Source organism: Pelodiscus sinensis, chromosome 31, assembly GCF_049634645.1.
Source record: "Pelodiscus sinensis isolate JC-2024 chromosome 31, ASM4963464v1, whole genome shotgun sequence".
NCBI lineage: Eukaryota > Metazoa > Chordata > Testudines > Trionychidae > Pelodiscus > Pelodiscus sinensis.
In genome coordinates, this window is record NC_134741.1 from 7,102,708 (window position 1) to 7,120,519 (window position 17,812).

Consider the following 17,812-nt stretch of genomic DNA (forward strand, 5'->3'; position numbering starts at 1 on the left):
ATGTGATGATGACAGGGGTGAAGAAAGCAAATAAGAAATTATTTTTTTGCCTACTTAAGAACCAGGGTGACAAAATGAAACTGGTAAGTAACCAAGTTAAAAAAGAAGCATTTTTGCGCCCAGTGGAACTCCTTGCCAGAGGATGTTGTGAAGATGAAATCTACAAGAAGGTCCAAAAAAAGAACTGGATAATTGAATGCAGGAAAGTTCAATCAATGGCATTTAACAGGATGGACAGGGCAGGTGTCCCTAGCTGGTGTATTCTAGAAGCTGGGAATGGAGGGATCACTTAATAACTGTCTGTCCTGAGGATTCCCTCCGGACAATGAAATTGGCTGCTGTTGTGAGACAGGATCCTGGGATAGTTGGACAACTGGCATGGCCCAGTTTGGCTGCTTTGATATTCTATTTGGCTGTTCTTGTCCCCTCTGAGCAAGAGAGAATGGACCCCCCCCCCCATCCTGAAGTGGACAGAAAATGGCCTGCGAAAGGCTAGTGTAGGTGAGCAAAGAGACTTGTTTTATGTGTCCCTGATGGTCTAGTGGTTAGGATTCAGCACTTTCACTGCTGTGGCCTGTGTTCAATTCCCAGTCAGGGAAACCAGCTGCAACTTTCCCAAAACATGTCCCTAGTTGATCTTCTTGCCACATGTTACAGCAGCAGAGACCTAGCATGGGGCTAACCCTAACCCCTCCCCCTTGGCTGGGCACTGCCTGGACTCAGGCCTCCCCAGTGCCAGCCTGAGGACAGGGCAGGGGCAGAGTCCTTTTTTCTGCAGTAGTTTAAACCCAGCCCCTTGGTTCCAACTAACTAACATTACTCCTCATTTTTTGCCCTCTGTGCCTCCCTCCCAACCTCAACATACCCCAGCACATCCCCTTCCCTCTCCCTCTCCCTCTCCCCCTGCTGGTAACACAAACAGGACTTTTCCCTGTTGAAAGAACAAACTCTCTGGTTTTTATGTGGGGAATGTAGAACTGGGGAGGGGCTGGGGAAAGACCCTGGGAGGGGGTGGAGGCTGGGAGGAAGGGCTAAGGCTGGCACCTTCCTCTGGTGGTCCCACTGCCTCATGTCAGGGGCCTCAGCAGCGCTGGGGGGTGGCTCCAGGGGGAGAAGCTGGTTCAGGGGAACTTGCGCTGCTGGGCCACTGAAGCAGGCCCCCAGCAGCAGCCTCTGTGCAGGGCTCACACGCTCCAGGCCTCCCGGTCATATTGAGTCTCCCCGTGTGGCTGCGGCTCCAGAGCCTGCCCCCCAGCTGGTACCTTGAGGTAGCCACTGCAGCAGCAGGAATTTGGGCATCAGGTCCCCTGCTTTTGGGGACAGGAAGCCAGGCCCAGGCCCTTTTAGCCACGGGGGCTGTGCAGGCTGGAGCCTCCCCCTACCAGATCTCTGCCCTGCTTCCTGCAAAGCTCTCAGCCTTTCGCTTGTTTCTGTTTCCCTGTCCATAGCAGGCAGCTAAAGGAAGGGAAGTCACTGAACCAAACACCCCTGTGGCCAGCATGGGGCTTGAACCCATGACCTTGGCATTATTAGCACCACACTCTAACCAGCTGAGCTAGCGGGCATACGAAAGTACAACTCACCAGTGGCCCTTTCAAGAAAGGCGCCTCAGTCACCTGCAGGGACGTCTCTGCAGCTGCCAATGACTCTTCTCTGACAGGGTCACTAGCGACTCACTGTGACGTGGGCTGGCTAGTCCAGCTGGTTTGAGGGTTGGTCAAGGTGGCTGGTGGCCGGCAGACCCAGGGCAAAGAGAAGGCGGAATCTCTTGCTGCCAGCACCTTGCCTCCCAGCTTCTTCCCTGCCAGCAGCAGCAGAGTCCTGAGCGCTGCCCTTGACACCATGGGACCAACCTCCCCTCACTCAACTGGGCCAAGCTGGTGCCCAGTTCATGCCCACTGGGACCTGTTTTACTTGGGTTCCTTCCACCCAGAGCCCCCTTCTTCTCCTGGGCTGCGACGAGCATCACTGGGATACTCTCTCATATCCCAGCACAGGGCCATCTCTCCAGTGACAGGAGACGGGGCTGGTTTCAAGATTTCTTTTAGCGCAGCAGCAAGCAAGAAGAGATGCAGGAAAATCAACCCCCTTTGCAAGCTTTGTGTGACAGGAGGGGTGTGAGCTGGGGAACCTGCCCCCCCCCCCCAGAAGGGCATTTGGGTGCACCCAGGAGCAGCAAGAATTCAGTCCCTCAGGCCAGTGCATTGGGGACAATGTGTGAGCCCTTCCATGAGCATTTTGTGCTCCCACTGGAATCCTCCTTCTCCTCATCCTGGAGCTGCTGGTCATCTGGGTTGTCATCCTGAAGCTGCAGCTGCTGCTGCCCAGGTGTCTCCATCCCAGACTCCACAACTGTCCCTGGAGATGAGGTTTCCCAGTCCCCAGGACTTGGTCCAGTTCCTCACAGTCTGCACAGTGCTATGGTGCTTCCCCAGTGTTGGAACTGCGCTCACGAGCCCTCACATACCCCTGCACAATTTCTTGACCTTGGCTCTGACTTGGTCTGGGGTGGGGGGAGGTGGCCTTTCTTTGCAAGGCCGTCAACCATTGAGCCATAAATATCTGCATTCCTCCACCTGGACTGCAGGGCCTGCAGAGACTCCTCCTTGGACCACAGCTTTATCTCTGGCCCCTACCATGAGAGTGCCCAGCACTTGCTGCCACTTGCTTGCTCCTGCGATGTATCCCTGGAAGGGCCAGAGGGGTCTCTGGGGGCTTGTGCCTGTGACATGGCTCTCCAAGAGGCTGGAAGCGCTCGATCTTAGCCGACTGGATAGTGAAATTATACTAAAATAATTGGTTAAGGTAGAACTAAGCGGTACTTGAATTTCTCTTTATAAACTGGGATCAAAGAAGGACACCAGCAAGAAGAAGGAAAAGAGTAGAAGAGAAGAGGAAGGAAAAGGGAAAGGAAGACCAAGAAGGAGGAGAGAAGACCTTGAAGCAGAACTCACCTCCAAGGCAGCCTAAGAGCAGAAAGGCCAGGACTCCTCTGCACAGCTGTTGCAATGGTTTGCTGTGTGAACTCTGTGGCAGGTGACATTAGGGCTGTGCACTGGCATTATTTACCAGTTTTGCTGGATCCACTTTGCTCAGAGCTGTGATGGCCGAGTGGTTAAGGCGTTGGACTAGAAATCCAATAGGGTTTCCCTGCGCAGGTTCAAATCCTGCTCACAGCGTGGTCTGTGTTTTGCCCACAACTCTTCCTCGGGCAGCAAGGGCCTCTGTGAGTTACCAGCAGTGGGGCTGTTACTGCTGGCATGAGGACTGGATTAAGGGTTGAGCCTCAAGCCCTGGCTCCTGGCAGGCTGCAGCAGTTCCTGGGGGCTGCATTAACCTCCACAGCACCTGTCAGCAGTGCCCTTCCCCATGCAGCTGTGGGGCTCTGCATGGCCTGCCCCAGGGGACCCTCAGTTGCACGCCAGTGGTGGTGGCAGGGCCAGGCTGGGCAGCACAAGAGCATCCTGCTACCACAAGCTCCATGCATGGAGCGGGAGGGGCTGTATATGCACTGTACACCCAGGGTGGAGCCGCACATGCACCATGAGCCCGGGGGCAGTGCCACATGCCTGGGGCACTAGAATGGCTTAGACTGGCTGTGGTCAGCATCTAACTAATTGCACCATTAGGCCATGTCTTCACTCAGGTGGAGATTTCTGCTTCAATCCATCTCCCAGAGTTTGATTTAGCAAGTCTAGGTAAGACTCTCTAAATCAAACCCAGAGGGCACCTGCACCAGTACACACTGCTCCTGCTCTTTGCTGCCATCCTACTTCCACTGTTAGGACACCAGCAAACAGTAAAACCAACTCCAGATATGTGTTGGGATATGGTGGAAAGAAGAGACACATTGGCCTCACCAGAAGGCACCACTGGGAGTTGAACCCAAGATCTTCTGCTTACAACACAGCTGCTTCAGCCAACTAAGCCATGGTGCCCTCCTTCAAAACAGCTCTCAAACTGTTCTACTTTATGGTTCCAGAGAACATGTTCCCATTCCAAAGTGCAGCCGTTCACCGTTCCCCTCTAGCTCCTGCCGTGTCTTGAGGTCTGCGCAGCCTAAGACGTTAGATTGGCAGCTGGAACCCAAAACCTTTTTGGCAATTGTAGCCCCAGGCTCCAAATGGACAGACCAACAGTAGCCGCCTGGTCCTAAGGCCGGGCCTGCAGCCAGGGGGAGGAAGAAGAATCTCTCCTTTCAACTGCAGTTGACTAAGCAACCCAGCTAGCTCAGTTGGTTAGAGCCTGGTGCTAATAATACCAAGGTCATGGGTTCAAGCCCTATGCTGACTACAGTGATGTTTGGGGAGGGATAGCTCAGTGGTTTGAGCATTGGCCTGCTAAACCCAGGGTTGTGAGTTCTATCCTTGCAGAGGCCGTTTGGGGTAAAAAATTCATCAGGGATGGTACTTGGTCCTACTGAGAAGTCAGGGGACTGGACTTGATGACCTTTCAAGGTCCCTTCCAGTTCTAAGAGACAGGCTGTTGCTGTTTTTTTTTTTTAAAAAAGCAACCTAAGGGCCTTTGCGGATCCCCAGCCACAGGCCTCTGCTCTGCCAGCTCAGCTTTGGAAGGGGGCCTGGGGCAGGCTGCTTTGCCCAGGTGGCCCTTGGGTGAGTGTTGGGGCAGGAGAACCCAGCAACACAGGGGGCTCTAATGGGCGCTTCACCTGCAGAAGGACCCTTGAGTGACACCAGGCAGAAACGCAGTGTCTTGCTGCCCCTTCTCCTGCCTGGGCCTGGCCTCCCTCCCCTGCTCGGCACCACAGAAAGCCCCTTGGCAGAAGCCAGAGGCCTCAGGCCTGTCCCCTCTGAGGGGCTTGCGCCTCGGCCTCCTCTGCCCTTGGTGCCGGCTCTCCCGGCTGCCCCTGAGCGCTGCTGGCCAAAGGAGGCAGCAAGGCAGGAGAGGGGGGAGGAGCAAGTCCCGCTGAGGCCGACAGCTCGGGCTCAAGCCTCCAGCCCCAGCACAAAACCTTCAGCCGGGCCCGTGTGGCTCCCTCCTGCCCCCGCACACGCTCACAGGGGGAAACGTGCCCCATGTTCCATCCCCGCGCCAGGCCTGGGCGACGGGCTCAGCCCTCGAGCAGCCCACAGGGCCTGTGAGGGACGGACTGAGAGCAGGGCCCCACGGACACCCCCCGTCCTGCCCCACTGGTCCGTGTGCGGCGCTGGCATGGGACAGGCAGGAACGGCAGCCGGGACAGAGCAGCTTGGACTGACGGGTGAATTTCACTTGCTGACCAGACTCCCAGGTCCTGGGCTCTGGGGCCAGCCCCCCTGTGGTCAGAGCCCCCCGGCCACAATGCTACTCCAGGGGGCCTGGTTCCAGGGCCACCTAATCCCAGGGGCTGGGGAGCTGGAGGCCTTTGCCCTGGAGTCTCAGAGCTCCCCCAGTGTCGGCTGCCGCTGGCCTGAATGGTGCTGGATGCTCCTGCTCCCCTCCCAGCAGGCTGGCCCTGCGCAGGCTCTGTGCTCGCTGGAGCCTCCTCCTGCCAGGTCCCCAGCCTGCTCCCTGCAAAGCCTCAGCCTGGCTCCTTTCCTGCCCTCTGCTAGCGGGGCCCCTGGAAATGGTTCTGGGCGGATCCCTGAGCCCCAGCATTGGGTGCAGCACTGCTGGGCCCCCGGAGCCCGGGCTGCAGCCAGGAGGGGGAATCTCCTGCAGGGCCGGTGGGATGTAGAAAGCTGTTCCCTGGGAACCTTTCCCACGGCAGCACCCCCAGCCTGGACAGTCCCTGCCCAGCCCAGCCCCCAGCCCGGCCCCCACCCCAGGGTAGGCAGCATTTGTGGGGGCAGGTAGGAGAGGCCCCCCTTCCCTTCCCAGTGAGCAGGCCCCCCAGGGTGGCAGTGGGGGGATCTGGCCCAGGGCTGCTCTCAGGAGAGGGGGCTGTGATCCCAGCCTGGGGCCAGGGAAGCTGCTACCAGCTCGTGCGAGGCGGGGAGAGCCACCCCAGAGAGGGTGGGGAGGGGGATCAAGTGGGGTGGGGGAAGATAAGAGAGGTGAAGGGGAACAGGGACGTGTGAGGTGGGGGCAGGAAGGAGAGGCAGGAGGTGCTGAAGGGAGGTTTGAAGTAGGAATAAGAGATCCTCCGGAATAGGGCTTTATTCCGGAGGATTGGGCCAGTCTAGATGCTTTTTTCCAGCTTTTCCCCAAGCCAGAAAAAAAGCGGCGGTCATCTTTATTTAAATCCCGCGGGGGATATTTAAATCCCCCGCGGATTTCCCTATTCCCACTTTCAAAATTAGCATGCCCCTTCCGAAGAAGGGGCCAGTGTAGACGTAGCCTAGGGCTGTGTCTACACTCACGGATTCTTGCATGAGAAATATGCAAATGAGGCTAAGCGTCAAATATCGCCGAGCCTCATTTCCGTACCTAATGAGTCACCAATTTTGCAGAAGAGACTCTTGAGCCAGAGGGAGCATCTACACTGCCCCTTCTTGCACAACAAAAACTCTCTTGTGCAATTCCTCTACGACGATAATTTTCAGGAATAGCGGCATTGCACAAGAGGGTTTTTCTTGCACAAGAAGGGGCAGTGTAGACAGATCCTTCTGGAGCAAGAGCGTCTTCTGCAAAAATGGCAGCTTATTAGGTATTCAAATGAGGCTCTATGATATTCCACGCTTAGCCTCATTTGCATATTTCTTGTGCAAGAATCTGGGAGTGTAGACAGAGCCTAGGTGAAGGTGGGGGGGTATTTTCCCCACCAGGCCTTTGTCCCTCAGAATCCCTGGGGACGTTGGGTTTTATCTTGTTTAGTTTCATAGAATCATAGAATCATAGGACTGGAAGGGACCTCGAGAGGTCATCGAGTCCAGCCCCCCGCCCTCAAGGCAGGACCAAGCTCCGTCTACACCATCCCTGACAGATGTCTATCTAACCTGTTCTGAAATATCTCCAGAGAGGGAGATTCCACCACCTCCCTTGGCAATTTATTCCAATATTTGACCACCCTGACAGTTAGGAATTTTTTCCTAATGTCCAATCTAAACCTCCCCTGCTGCACTTTAAGCCCATTACTCCTTGTCCTGTCCTCAGTAACCAAGAGGAACAAATTTTCTCCTTCCTCCTTGTGACACCCTTTTAGATATTTGAAAACCGCTATCATGTCCCCCCTTAATCTTCTTTTTTCCAAACTAAACAAGCCCAGTTCATGAAGCCTGGCTTCATAGGTCATGTTCACTAGACCTTTAATCATTCTTGTCGCTCTTCTCTGTACCCTTTCCAATTTCTCCACATCTTTCTTGAAATGTGGAGCCCAGAACTGGACACAGTACTCCAGCTGAGGCCTAACTAGTGCAGAGTAGAGTGGCAGAATGACCTCACGAGTTTTGCTTACAACACACCTGTTGATACAACCTAGAATCATATTTGCTTTTTTTGCAACAGCATCACACTGTTGACTCATATTCAACTTGTGGTCCACTATGACCCCTAGATCCCTTTCCGCCATGCTCCTTCCTAGACAGTCGAATCCCATCTTGTATGTATGGAACTGATTGTTCCTTCCTAAGTGGAGCACTTTGCATTTCTCTTTATTAAACCTGCTTTCCCTTTTCCCTGCTTCCCTCCTCACTGTGGGGGAAGGGACGGCTCATTCTCCCTTTCGGTGGGAAGCCCTGGCACAGAGATGGGATGGGCAGATACTCTGAGAGTGAGCCCCTGGGGTATTTGGGGAGAGAACTTGCACACGTCTGCACTTTCTCCATCACCAGGATGGCCGAGTGGTTAAGGTATTGGACTTAAGAGCCAATAGATGTTTGTCTGTGTGGGTTCAAACCCCACTCCTGGTAGCTTCCTGTTTTGGAGAGACATCGATCTGGATGGTGCTTTATTCTGCTGTGAGGCAGGGAACTAGACTTCATCTCTGAAAGTCCCTTTGGCTGTGGCGGCATGTTGCGCAAGAACACATCCCCCCTGCCATGTGCGAGATGTGCTTTTGCTCAAGAGTATCCATGGCAGTGTGGACACTCTCTTATGCAAGAAAGCTCTGATGGCCATTTTAGCCATTGGGCTTTCTTGCACAAGAAACACCTGTCCCGTGTCCACACTGCCCTCTTGTGCAAGAGCTCTTGTGCAAGAGGACTTACACCTGTTAGAAAAGAGAGTAGCTCTTGCACAAGAAGCCCTCTCTTACCACGCTTTTACAGTAAAACTTCTTGCACAAGAGCGAGTGGGCAGTGTGGCCCTTCTTGCACAATAACGCGCCAGTGTGGACACAGCCCACCAGTGTAGACACAGTCTTCCAGTTCTAGTCCCAGTTCTGATTGGCTGAGCAGGGGCCAGACACAGGGAGGAGACTCAGGACTTTGTTGTTCTCCTTAAGTCCCAGCAAACGAGCCAGAACCAATCGACTGCTCAGGGAATTGTTCTGCTTCTCGCCAGTGCTTGTCTCTGAGCAGCTCCTGAGTCGCTGTGTGTCCCAGTGCTTCTAACCCACTGGCTGAGCCATCCCTAGGCCGGGCTGTGGGGCTGTAGCTCCTTTGAGACACTTTATTCTGATCCGTCAGGGTCTGATCTGAGGGTGAGCTTCAGCATCAGGGCTTCTGGGTCCTGCTCTTCAATCCCCACCCCACTCAGTCGCCCACCCCCAGCCTCTTCCAGCACAGCCTGCCCCACCCCCTCCCCACAGGGCTGTCCCAGGGGGAATGGGGAGCCCCTGCCCCAGGCACCCACCCACCCACCCTGCTGCTGCTCCCACCAGAGCAGAGGATTCACCCGGCACAAGTAAGTGCCTCTGTCCCCCCTGACCTTGGCTGCTGGGTTCTCTCCTGTTTAGCTGTCAGGCCCCAGGTAAGGTCATATGAGACCTTTCTTCCCACCCAGCCCCTGCCCTGCTCCTCCCCCCCCCCCCCCCCCGGAGCTTGCTTTGACACTCTCCCTTGTTCTTGCTCCTTCATCCATGTTCCTTCTGGACATGCACATGCACAGCACTCCTTGGTGCTTCTCAAGCCGGGACCTGCAAGGAGGAACCAGCCCTTGGAGCTCAGCTTGCACCGGATCTGCTAGTTTCCCAGCACATCTCACCTGAGAAGAGGTGACTTGTTCTCCTTCCTTCTTACCTGGTGGCTCCTTGCAGGGCCTGGCTTGAGAAGGGCCAAGGAGCCGTGTGGCCAGGAGAAAGGGTGCAGAGGGAAGGTGGATGCAGGAGCAGGATGGGGGAGCAGGAAGAAGGGAGGGTGTCAAAGGAAGCTGGGGGTGCTGGGTGGGAAGAAAGCGAGGGGAACAGGGTGCCTGGGGTCTGGGTATGATGTTATGTGTCTTTGTGTCCCCTTACAGCAAAGGCAACAACCACACTGCCCCAAAGGTGAACAGCCACAGTCATGGCACTTCCTGGGTGGGCCCTGGACTGTGTGGCAGCAACCACCTGGTCCCAAGTAAGGCACCACTGAGAAGTCTCAGCCCCAGCCCTGCCTCCTACAATCTCAGCCTAACCTGCTGAGCTGTCTCCCACATGCTTCTGCCTTGTGGGCTCCAAGGGGAACTGCAATAAGAGAAGACCCTGTGTTTCTGAACCAGGGACCTTTTGCGTGTTAAGCAAACGTGATAACCACTACACCACAGAAACACACATAAAAATGTTTTCTGCTACTGCACTTAAACTTGGGCAAATATTCGGTTGCTAACCCTTTGGCCAACAGAGATTGCTGTGGGGCAAAGGAATTCTCTGATGTCTATTTTGTACCCTCAAGAAGGGACCAAACTGAAGGAGGCCGGGCCCCCACCTGGGGACTCCAACCTAAACCCTGGGACCAAGGGGTTTACAAGCCAGAAAATCAAAGTTTGCTGCATTTCTCCCTCCCACAACCCTGCAGAACCTCAAAGGTAACTCTACAGCCCCAGGTGATGGGGGAGATGTGCATGTTAGAACCCACTGAGCTGTAGCCTTCTGTGCCCAGGGAGCCAGACACCGCCAGGGTGGGAAGGCAGGAGGGAAATGGGGAATGGCCAAAATTTGTGAGACAATGGTGTTGTCTGAGACCATACAGTAGGACAGTTTAGAGGTGGGTCTGAGTAGGGCACCGTGGCTTAGCTGGTTAAAGCACTTGACTAATAAACAGCCTTGGCTCACATTTACTGGGCTTTGAGTGCTCACTTCACATGTGAGAGGCAGTGCACCTGCCTCATAAACAGGAGATCCTGTGTTCAAGTCCCAGTGGTGCCTTGTCTAGGACACAGAAGAGGCCTCCCCTGGCCACCCATGGAACTGCTGGTTCAGGAAAAGGCTGATTGGGGAGAAGAAGGAAACCACAAGCCCCAAGAGGTTTCACCCCCCCCCCCTCTTGAAAAGCACCTGATGCCCACAGACCCTGACTCTCCATGGCTGCAGAGGTTGCACCCTCATGCCCCTGAGGAAATCACAAGGGTGTGTGGTGCTGGCTTTCCTGTCTCTGCAAGTGCAGTCAGAGTCCTGCCTGCCAGTGCCAGTCACAGCAACCTCTGCACCTGCTCCAGGCTTGTGGTTTCCTTCTTTCCAATGTTCCTCCCCAATCAGCCTTTTCCAGAACCAGCAGTTCCATGGGTGGCCAGGGGAGGCCTCTTCTGTGTCCTAGACAAGGCACCACTGGGACTTGAACCCAGGATCTCCTGTTTATGAGGCAGGTGCTTTAGCCAACTAAGCCATGGTGCCCTCCTACAAAGTCTCTTTAAAATGGCTCTTTATGTTTCCACACAACACTTTTGACTCCCAAAGTGCAGCCGTTCCCCACTTCCCTCCAGCCATCGAGCCCAGGCGGTGTCTGGCCCCCTGGGCCCAGAAAGCTACAGCTCAGTGGGCAGGTGGCTTTGGCCTCCTTGCTCATGGGATGCTGTTGCAGGAAGGGCTGCTCAGCAGGGACGGGGTTCACCTGTTGAGGAAGGGAAGAGTATTTGGGTGCCGACTGGCTCACCTAGTGAGGAAGCTTTAAACTAGGTTTGATGGGGGCAGGTGCCCAAAGCCCACAGGAAAGTGAACAACATGGACACTTGGGAGATGGGCCAGAAATGGGAGAGAGCAGGGGTTGTAACAGCAGAGATAAAGGAGGGACGTGGGACCACTGGGAAGCAAAATCTAATCTGTGTCTTAGATGCTGGTACAGACACACAGGACTATGGGTAATAAGCAGGAAGTTGGTATCACAGGGACTTGGTGGGATAATACACGACTGGAATATTGGCACAGAAGGGTACAGCTTGCTAGGGAAGGATTGGCAGGGAAAAGGGAGGAGGAGTTTCCTTAGATATGAAACATGCGAACACTTGGCCTGAGGTGGAGATAGACACAGGAGTGGACTTGTCAGGAGTCTCTGGGTGAGGTTAAAGGGGTAAAACCCCAGGGTGATGTCACACTAGGCGTCTATTCCAGACACCTCCCCAGGCAGAAGAGGTGCCTGAGGCTGTTTAGACAATTAACAAAATCATCCAAAGCGCAGCTGGTTTCACTCACACTCAGCCTCACCCACAGCTGGGAGGCAGTTTGCAGGGAGCTGAAAAGAAACAGAAGAGGGGAAACTGGAGCCTGGCAGAACCAAGTCTTGGGATTCTTCTGTGTCCAGATGTGCTAAGCAGCTGGCAGCCAAGCTCCCAAGTGCTGGTCTGTTCCTGCCCTCCCCAGGCAGGCGAATCCCCTCTTCTGGGTGTTACAGGCTGGACTTTGCCTGCCTGACTTTTAGCCAGGGAACTGCTCCCTGTGAGGCAAACAGGAAACCCCCCGCACTGCAGAAACCAACCCATTGCCTTATGGGAAGAGAAGGAGCCCTTGGAAACAGCCCCTGGCTGGCTCTGCCTGTGGAAAAGAAAGAGCAAATCTTTACCACTGGAGAATGTGGGCATCGATCCCACTGCCTCTCACATGTGAAGTGAGCACTCAAAGCCCACGTTCTCCAACTGCAGCTCAGTGCTCATCCCTTATTTTCATTGTCGGGGCTCAGTGGCCCCCTCCCTCTTCCTACCTGCTCTCCCAAAGCAGACAGACCTGGCTCCCCTTTCCTTTCCCCCAGCAATTGCCATGCTGCAAAGCAGAGAGTCATAGAACCGTAGAGCTGGAAGAGACCTCAGAAGTCCATCAAGTCCAGCCCCCTGCTCTAGAGAGTGGAGATATCGAGTTCAGCACTCTCTGTGGTGCAATGGAAAACATGTTGGACTTTTAAGCTGCAATAGTTAATGTGAACCCAGCAAGACATTTGAAGACTGTAGGTTCAAGTTCCATGAGTGTCACTTTAGCTGCTTTCTCATTTCCAGGGCGCAGCTTTTACAGAACAGGCAATCCTTAGGCTGACACCGGGGTGGAATGAGTCCGGACAGTTCCCAGCAGACCCCAGTGAGGGTGGAGGGAAGGGCTGGTTCTTGGGGTTGGGGATGGGGGTTGTTCTGAAAGGCTGCAGGTGCCGTTAGACTGTTTTGTCCCTCCCTGTCTCTACTAGTGCTGAGCAACACTCAGGCTGTGTCTACACTGCACTGCTCTTCTGGAAAAAGCTATGCAAATTTCAAAACCTAATTTCTGCAGCTTTTTCTGCTGCTTTTTTTGGAAGAGGCTTTTCTGACATTTGGCCTGTTACACTGGGCAAGTCACACAAGGGAGGCAGCAGGAAGAGCAGGCCCAATGCACCAGCCTTCCAGGGCAGGGGAGGCCAAGCCACAAGCCTCCAGCAGCTGCCTGGCCTGACTCATCTCCCTTCCCCAGGCTGGCACCAAGGAGCATTTTCAGCTGATGTCACCCCCCTCTGTCACGTGGGAGTTGGGCTCATCCCAGGCACAGACTGGTCAGCAGCAGCTGCACATACCTGGGCACTCAGGGGAGCAGCAATAAGAGCAGACCCTGTGTTTCTGCCTGACTTTGACCCACGGACCTTTTGCGTGTTAGGCAAATGTGATAACCCCTACACCACAGAAACACACTTTAGTGATAATGGAACTTGTCTGACTCTTCTGTTCCTGGCTCTTTCTAACACCCTGCTCTGCAGGGGAGGGGATGCACCTTGTGAACACTCCGCCTCTTGTTCTCAGGGACGCCACTAACCCGAGCTGCCAGCTCCTCATTTCCTCACCAGCCCCTTGAGATTTGTAGCTCAAAGCTGGAGCTGCTGTGGCAGGAGGTGAAGCTACAGAAGCTGATGGGGGACAATCAGCGGGCGGAGGGTTATTTTTTCTCCTCTGTGGGCTGATGTGGCTAGAACTGAGGAGAAGAAAATCCTCTTCCCTTCTCCTCAGAAGATGGAAATTGCAGTTTGTTCTCTATCTGGTTCTACTGGAGCTGGACCCCAGGACTAGACTTTTTCTTTCTAAAACCCTGGTGAAAGCTGAGAGTAAATTGTTTGTGGACTGAGAATGTGAGTTAAAGAAGGGCATCACCCAGCATGGGGCTCGAATCCATGATCCTGAGATTAAGAGCTTTATGTTGTTTTGTTAACTGAGCTACCCAGACTGGCTACACCAAGTCTTTTCATGCCCCTATGACAGGGTAGCAGGAGCCAAGTGCTCTCAACTTCCTGACTTGGCTCTTTCTTGCTTCCAGTGGGGGGTTCTGGTCTGTGGGGAGGTTTGAGCTCAAATCCCCCTCCTGACACACCCACTTTTTTCCCCACAAGGAACGGCCCCATTTCCATCTCTCCAGTGACAGGAGAAGGGGCCGGTTTCAGGATTTCTTGCGCAAGAACCTCTGAGTGTAGACCTAGCCCTGCAGTCAGAGTTCGAAGGCTGTACCAAGTGGCCAGGAATGACGCCCCTTGTTTCAGTATTTTTTCGTCTATAAAATTATCAAGCTATATTTAGCTAAGCTGTTTGTGAGTAACTGGCGGGTACCACAGTAGCCCACATCCGCACAAGCGCAAACGACCTCACTAGTGGTGCACATTATGAAACTCACTCCGCCCATGGATGGAAAATCTCAGAGGGAGCATGACCCGCCAACCATCTTCTTCCCTGCATTGGCAGCCACAGTCCCTGTCAGCCACTGGGACACCCCGGGAAGAGAGGCAGGAATGGGGCCAAGTGCAAGTCAGGCTGAGGGGGGCAGGCAAAGCTCATCTTGCCTTGCAGGTCCACTGGCAGCAGCATCTCTCTTGTATTCTGCTGAGAGAAAAATATGCCTGAGAGAAACATGGGCCTCAGAAAGCTTGCAGCAGTTGCCAAAGTAGCTCAGTTGGGAGAGCGTTAGACTGAAGATCTAAAGGTCCCTGGTTCAATCCCGGGCTTTGGCAGAAGCCTTAGTCAATGTGGCTTAGTCTCTTTTGGCATCTCTCCATCTCTGGCAGGCCAGTATCTGCAGTCAGAGTTCAAAGGCTGTATCAAGAGGCTGGGAATGACATAATAAAGTTGATGATATTTCAGGGTTAGAAGTGGGAAAGGGGATTTCATGTCACCTCAGAGATTGTTGACACAGTAGAACAGGGCTCTTGGCTTCAGCTGCTCCCAGCCTTGCGTCTCTGTTTTTAATTCCATGCCCCCAGAAATGAACAGTAACAGAGCCTGCCTCGGTCTAAATCTGAGGCGTCCCCATACTGAGGACACGCTATTTCTATTTTCTTAGACTGGAAGTTATTATGTTGATTTAAGCAATTTCAAAATAGTTTCCAAGTATACACATGCCCTTATAGTCCTGGTCTTCACAACATCCTCTGGCAAGGAGTTCCACAGGTTGACTGTGCGTTGTGTGAAGAAATTGTTCCTTTTGTTTGTTTTCAACCTGCTAATATCATGATGCATCCTTAGTTCTTCTATTATGGGAACAAGAAAAATACCTTTGCTTATTTACAGTCTCAAAACAGCCATGATTTATAGACCTCTATTTTATTTCCACTCTGTCTCCATCTTTCTAAGATGAAAAGTCCCAATCTCTCTTCATGTGGCAGCTGATCCAAACCTTTCATCATTTTTGTTGTGCTTGTCTGAAGTTTCCAATGCCAAGGTATGGGTTTTTTGTTGGGGGCGGGGGGTAAGGCAACCACATTTCCAGTCAGTGCTCAAGTTGTGGGCACAGCATGGATTTACAGAGATGTAATATGATAGTCACTGTCTTATTGACAAGGACCTTTTAAAATAATTTCTAACATCCCATTTGTGGTTGCACATGGAGTGGATGTTTTCAGAGATCTCTCCAGCTGTGACTTGTTGTAGGCAGATTTGTTTCCATTTAGTATGTGTGTAACTAATTGTTTATACTAATTATACGGAATAATTGCCAGACTCAAAGCTCACAGCAATTTTCCATGAAAAGTTGCTTTCCCCTCCCCATCATGGTGCTGGAAAAAGAGTTAGTAACAGAATAGTTATCCAAGTTTAAGCACTTTTGTGGCTTTCTGTGGTGTAGTAGGTATGATGTTTGCCTAACATGCAAAAAGTCCCTGGTTCACAGCCAGGCAGAAACAGATGGTCTGCTTTCATTGCAGCTCCTCTTGGTGCCCAGGAAAGTTCAGGTCTTGCTGCCCATCCTGAGGCTAGGAGGCTAGGTATGGGGCCACCTCTTCCTGCTGCCTCCTTGTGAGACTGGCCCAAGGAGGAATAGGACAGAGAATGGAAGCCAAGCTGAGGGAGGCAAACCAGAGGCTCTGGGACTCAGTGGTTGAGGAGAACCCTCCCTCTTGTTCTACCAAATCCTGTGGGGGTGGGGCTGGCTGTGGGGAGGCAGAGGCCTGGGTTTGTCCCAGGGATGCTTCTTGCAGTCCAGGAGAAGAAGGGGGCTCTGGGTGGAAGGAAAACAAGCAACGCTGGTCCCAGTGGGCATGAGCTGAGGCTCCAGTTCAGCATAATGGAGTCACTGAGCTGAGGAAGTGGTGTTGGGTGGAGGTCCCTTGGTGTAAGGAGCAGCACTTGGGCCTGGGAGTCCTGCAAGCTGAGTCCAAATCTCAGTGGGACCTGCTAGTGTTTGGCTGCAAAACCCTCCCACTTCCCACTTCCACTGCTTTGCCTTCCTTCCCCTTAGGTTCATGAGAGACAATTTCTTACCTAACGCTGGGACTAAGTCTAGACTGGCATGATTGGCATGATTTTCCGGAGATGCTTTTAATGGAAAAGTTTTTCGTTAAAAGCATTTGCGGAAAAGAGCGTCTAGATTGGCACGGATGCTTTTCCGCAAAAGCACTTTTTGCGGAAAAGCATCCGTGGCCAATCTAGACGCGGTTTTCCGCAAAAAAGCCCCGATCACCATTTTCGCCATCGGGGCTTTTTTGCACAAAACAAATCTCAACTGTCTACACTGGCCCTTTTGCGCAAAAGTTTTTCGCAAAAGGGACTTTTGCCTGAACAGGAGCAGCATAGTATTTCCTCAAGAAGCACTGATTTCTTACAGTAGGGAGTCAGAGCTTCTGCAGAAATTCAAGCAGCCAGTGTAGACAGCTGGCAAGTTTTTCCAGAAAAGTGGCTGATTTTCCGGAAAAACTGGCCAGTCTAGACACACCCATTAAGTCTCCCTCTGTGCCTTGTGCTGGGGAGCCTGACCCCTGCAGGGAACCTTGGGGTAGCCACTGCTACAGCAGGAATTTGGGCATCAGGTCACCCCACTGGGGACAATGGAGGGAAGAGAAGAGTTTTCCCTGCTATTGGGGGAAGCTGGCCAGGCCAAGGCCCTTTCAGCCACTGGGTCTGTGCAGGCTGGAGCCTCCTCCTACCAGCTCTCTGGCCCGAGTCCTGCAAACACCTGAGCCTTTTGCCTGCTTCTGCTTCCCTGTCCATAGCAGGATGCAAAATGAGGGCAAGTCAACAAAACAAACACCCCAGTGGCCAGCATAGGGCTTGAACCCATGATTTTGGCATCATTAGCACCACGCGCTAACCAACTGAGCTAGCCAGCAAACAAAAGTGCAGTTCACAAGTGGCCCTTTCAAGAAATGCGCCTCACACAGCTGCAGCGATGTCTCTGCAGCTGCCAAGGGCTCTTCTCTGCCAGGGCCACTAGTGACTCACTGTGATGTGGGCTGGCTAGTCCAGCTGGTTTGAGGTTCGGTCACGGTGGCTGCAGTCAACATGGTGCACTGAGACCCAGGGCAAAGAGGCAGCCGGATTCTCTTGCTGCCAGCATCTTGCCTCCCAGCTACTTCCCTGTCAGCAACAGCCACAGCCCCTTTCGGCCACTGGATCAGCGCGGGAAGGGAGGCGGGAATGGGGCCATGCCATTCCACTCACAGCGCACTACATCATATCCTGCACGTGCAGGCTGCCTGCACACAGCATCCCAGCCTGCACATGCTAGCAGCTGGCCGCTGAGCATAGGGAGTGGCTCCGGCAGCGGTGAGGGATTCATGTGTGGTGGCAGCTCACATTTTCCTAGGTCCTCCTGGGACACAGAAGAGGCCTCCCCTGGCCACCCATGGAACTGCTGGTTCGGAAAAAGCCAAATGAGCCATGGTGCCCTCCTCAGGGAGTTTGGTGAAACTGTTCTACTCTATGGTCCTAGACAACACCTTTGACTCCCAAAGTGCAGCCATTCCCTATTTCCCTCCAGCCCTGGTGGTGTCTGGCTCCCTGGGCACAGAAGGCTACAGATCAGCGGGCAGAGGCTCTGAAATGCACATCCCCCCCAGCCGCTGGGGCTGTAGAATTTACCTTTGAGGTTTGGCATAGTTTGGGGGAGGGAGAAGTGCAGCAAACATTGATCATCTGGCTTGTAAATCCCTTGGTCCTAGGGTTTGGGTTGGAGTCCCCAGGAGGGGACCCGGCCTTCTTCAATTTGCTGGAAGGAGGTGAAGCTACAGAAGCTGACGGGGACAATCAGTGGGCGGAGGGTTATTTTTTCTCCTCCCTGGGCTGATGTGGCTAGAACTGAGGAGAAGAAAATCCTCTTCCCTTCTCCTCAGAAGATGGAAATTGCAGTTGGTTCTCTCTTTGCTTCTACTAAAGCTGG

The 17,812-nt window shown here is 53.5% G+C and overlaps 1 protein-coding gene and 5 non-coding genes across 8 annotated transcripts in view; 5 read left to right on the forward strand and 1 right to left on the reverse strand.

The window, feature by feature from the left end:
• Nucleotides 1–17,812, forward strand: part of LOC142821516 (uncharacterized) — a 369,045-nt gene that overhangs the window by 202,738 nt on the left and 148,495 nt on the right. The window lies entirely within an intron of this gene.
• On the forward strand, nt 528–599 carry TRNAE-UUC (transfer RNA glutamic acid (anticodon UUC)). Its single transcript has one exon. It is a non-coding gene; the product is annotated as a tRNA-Glu (tRNA).
• Nucleotides 3,098–3,179, forward strand: TRNAS-AGA (transfer RNA serine (anticodon AGA)). The gene has a single exon. It is a non-coding gene; the product is annotated as a tRNA-Ser (tRNA).
• Nucleotides 7,708–7,790, forward strand: TRNAL-UAA (transfer RNA leucine (anticodon UAA)). Its single transcript has one exon. It is a non-coding gene; the product is annotated as a tRNA-Leu (tRNA).
• TRNAM-CAU (transfer RNA methionine (anticodon CAU)) lies at nt 10,554–10,627 on the reverse strand. The gene has a single exon. It is a non-coding gene; the product is annotated as a tRNA-Met (tRNA).
• On the forward strand, nt 14,102–14,174 carry TRNAF-GAA (transfer RNA phenylalanine (anticodon GAA)). The gene has a single exon. It is a non-coding gene; the product is annotated as a tRNA-Phe (tRNA).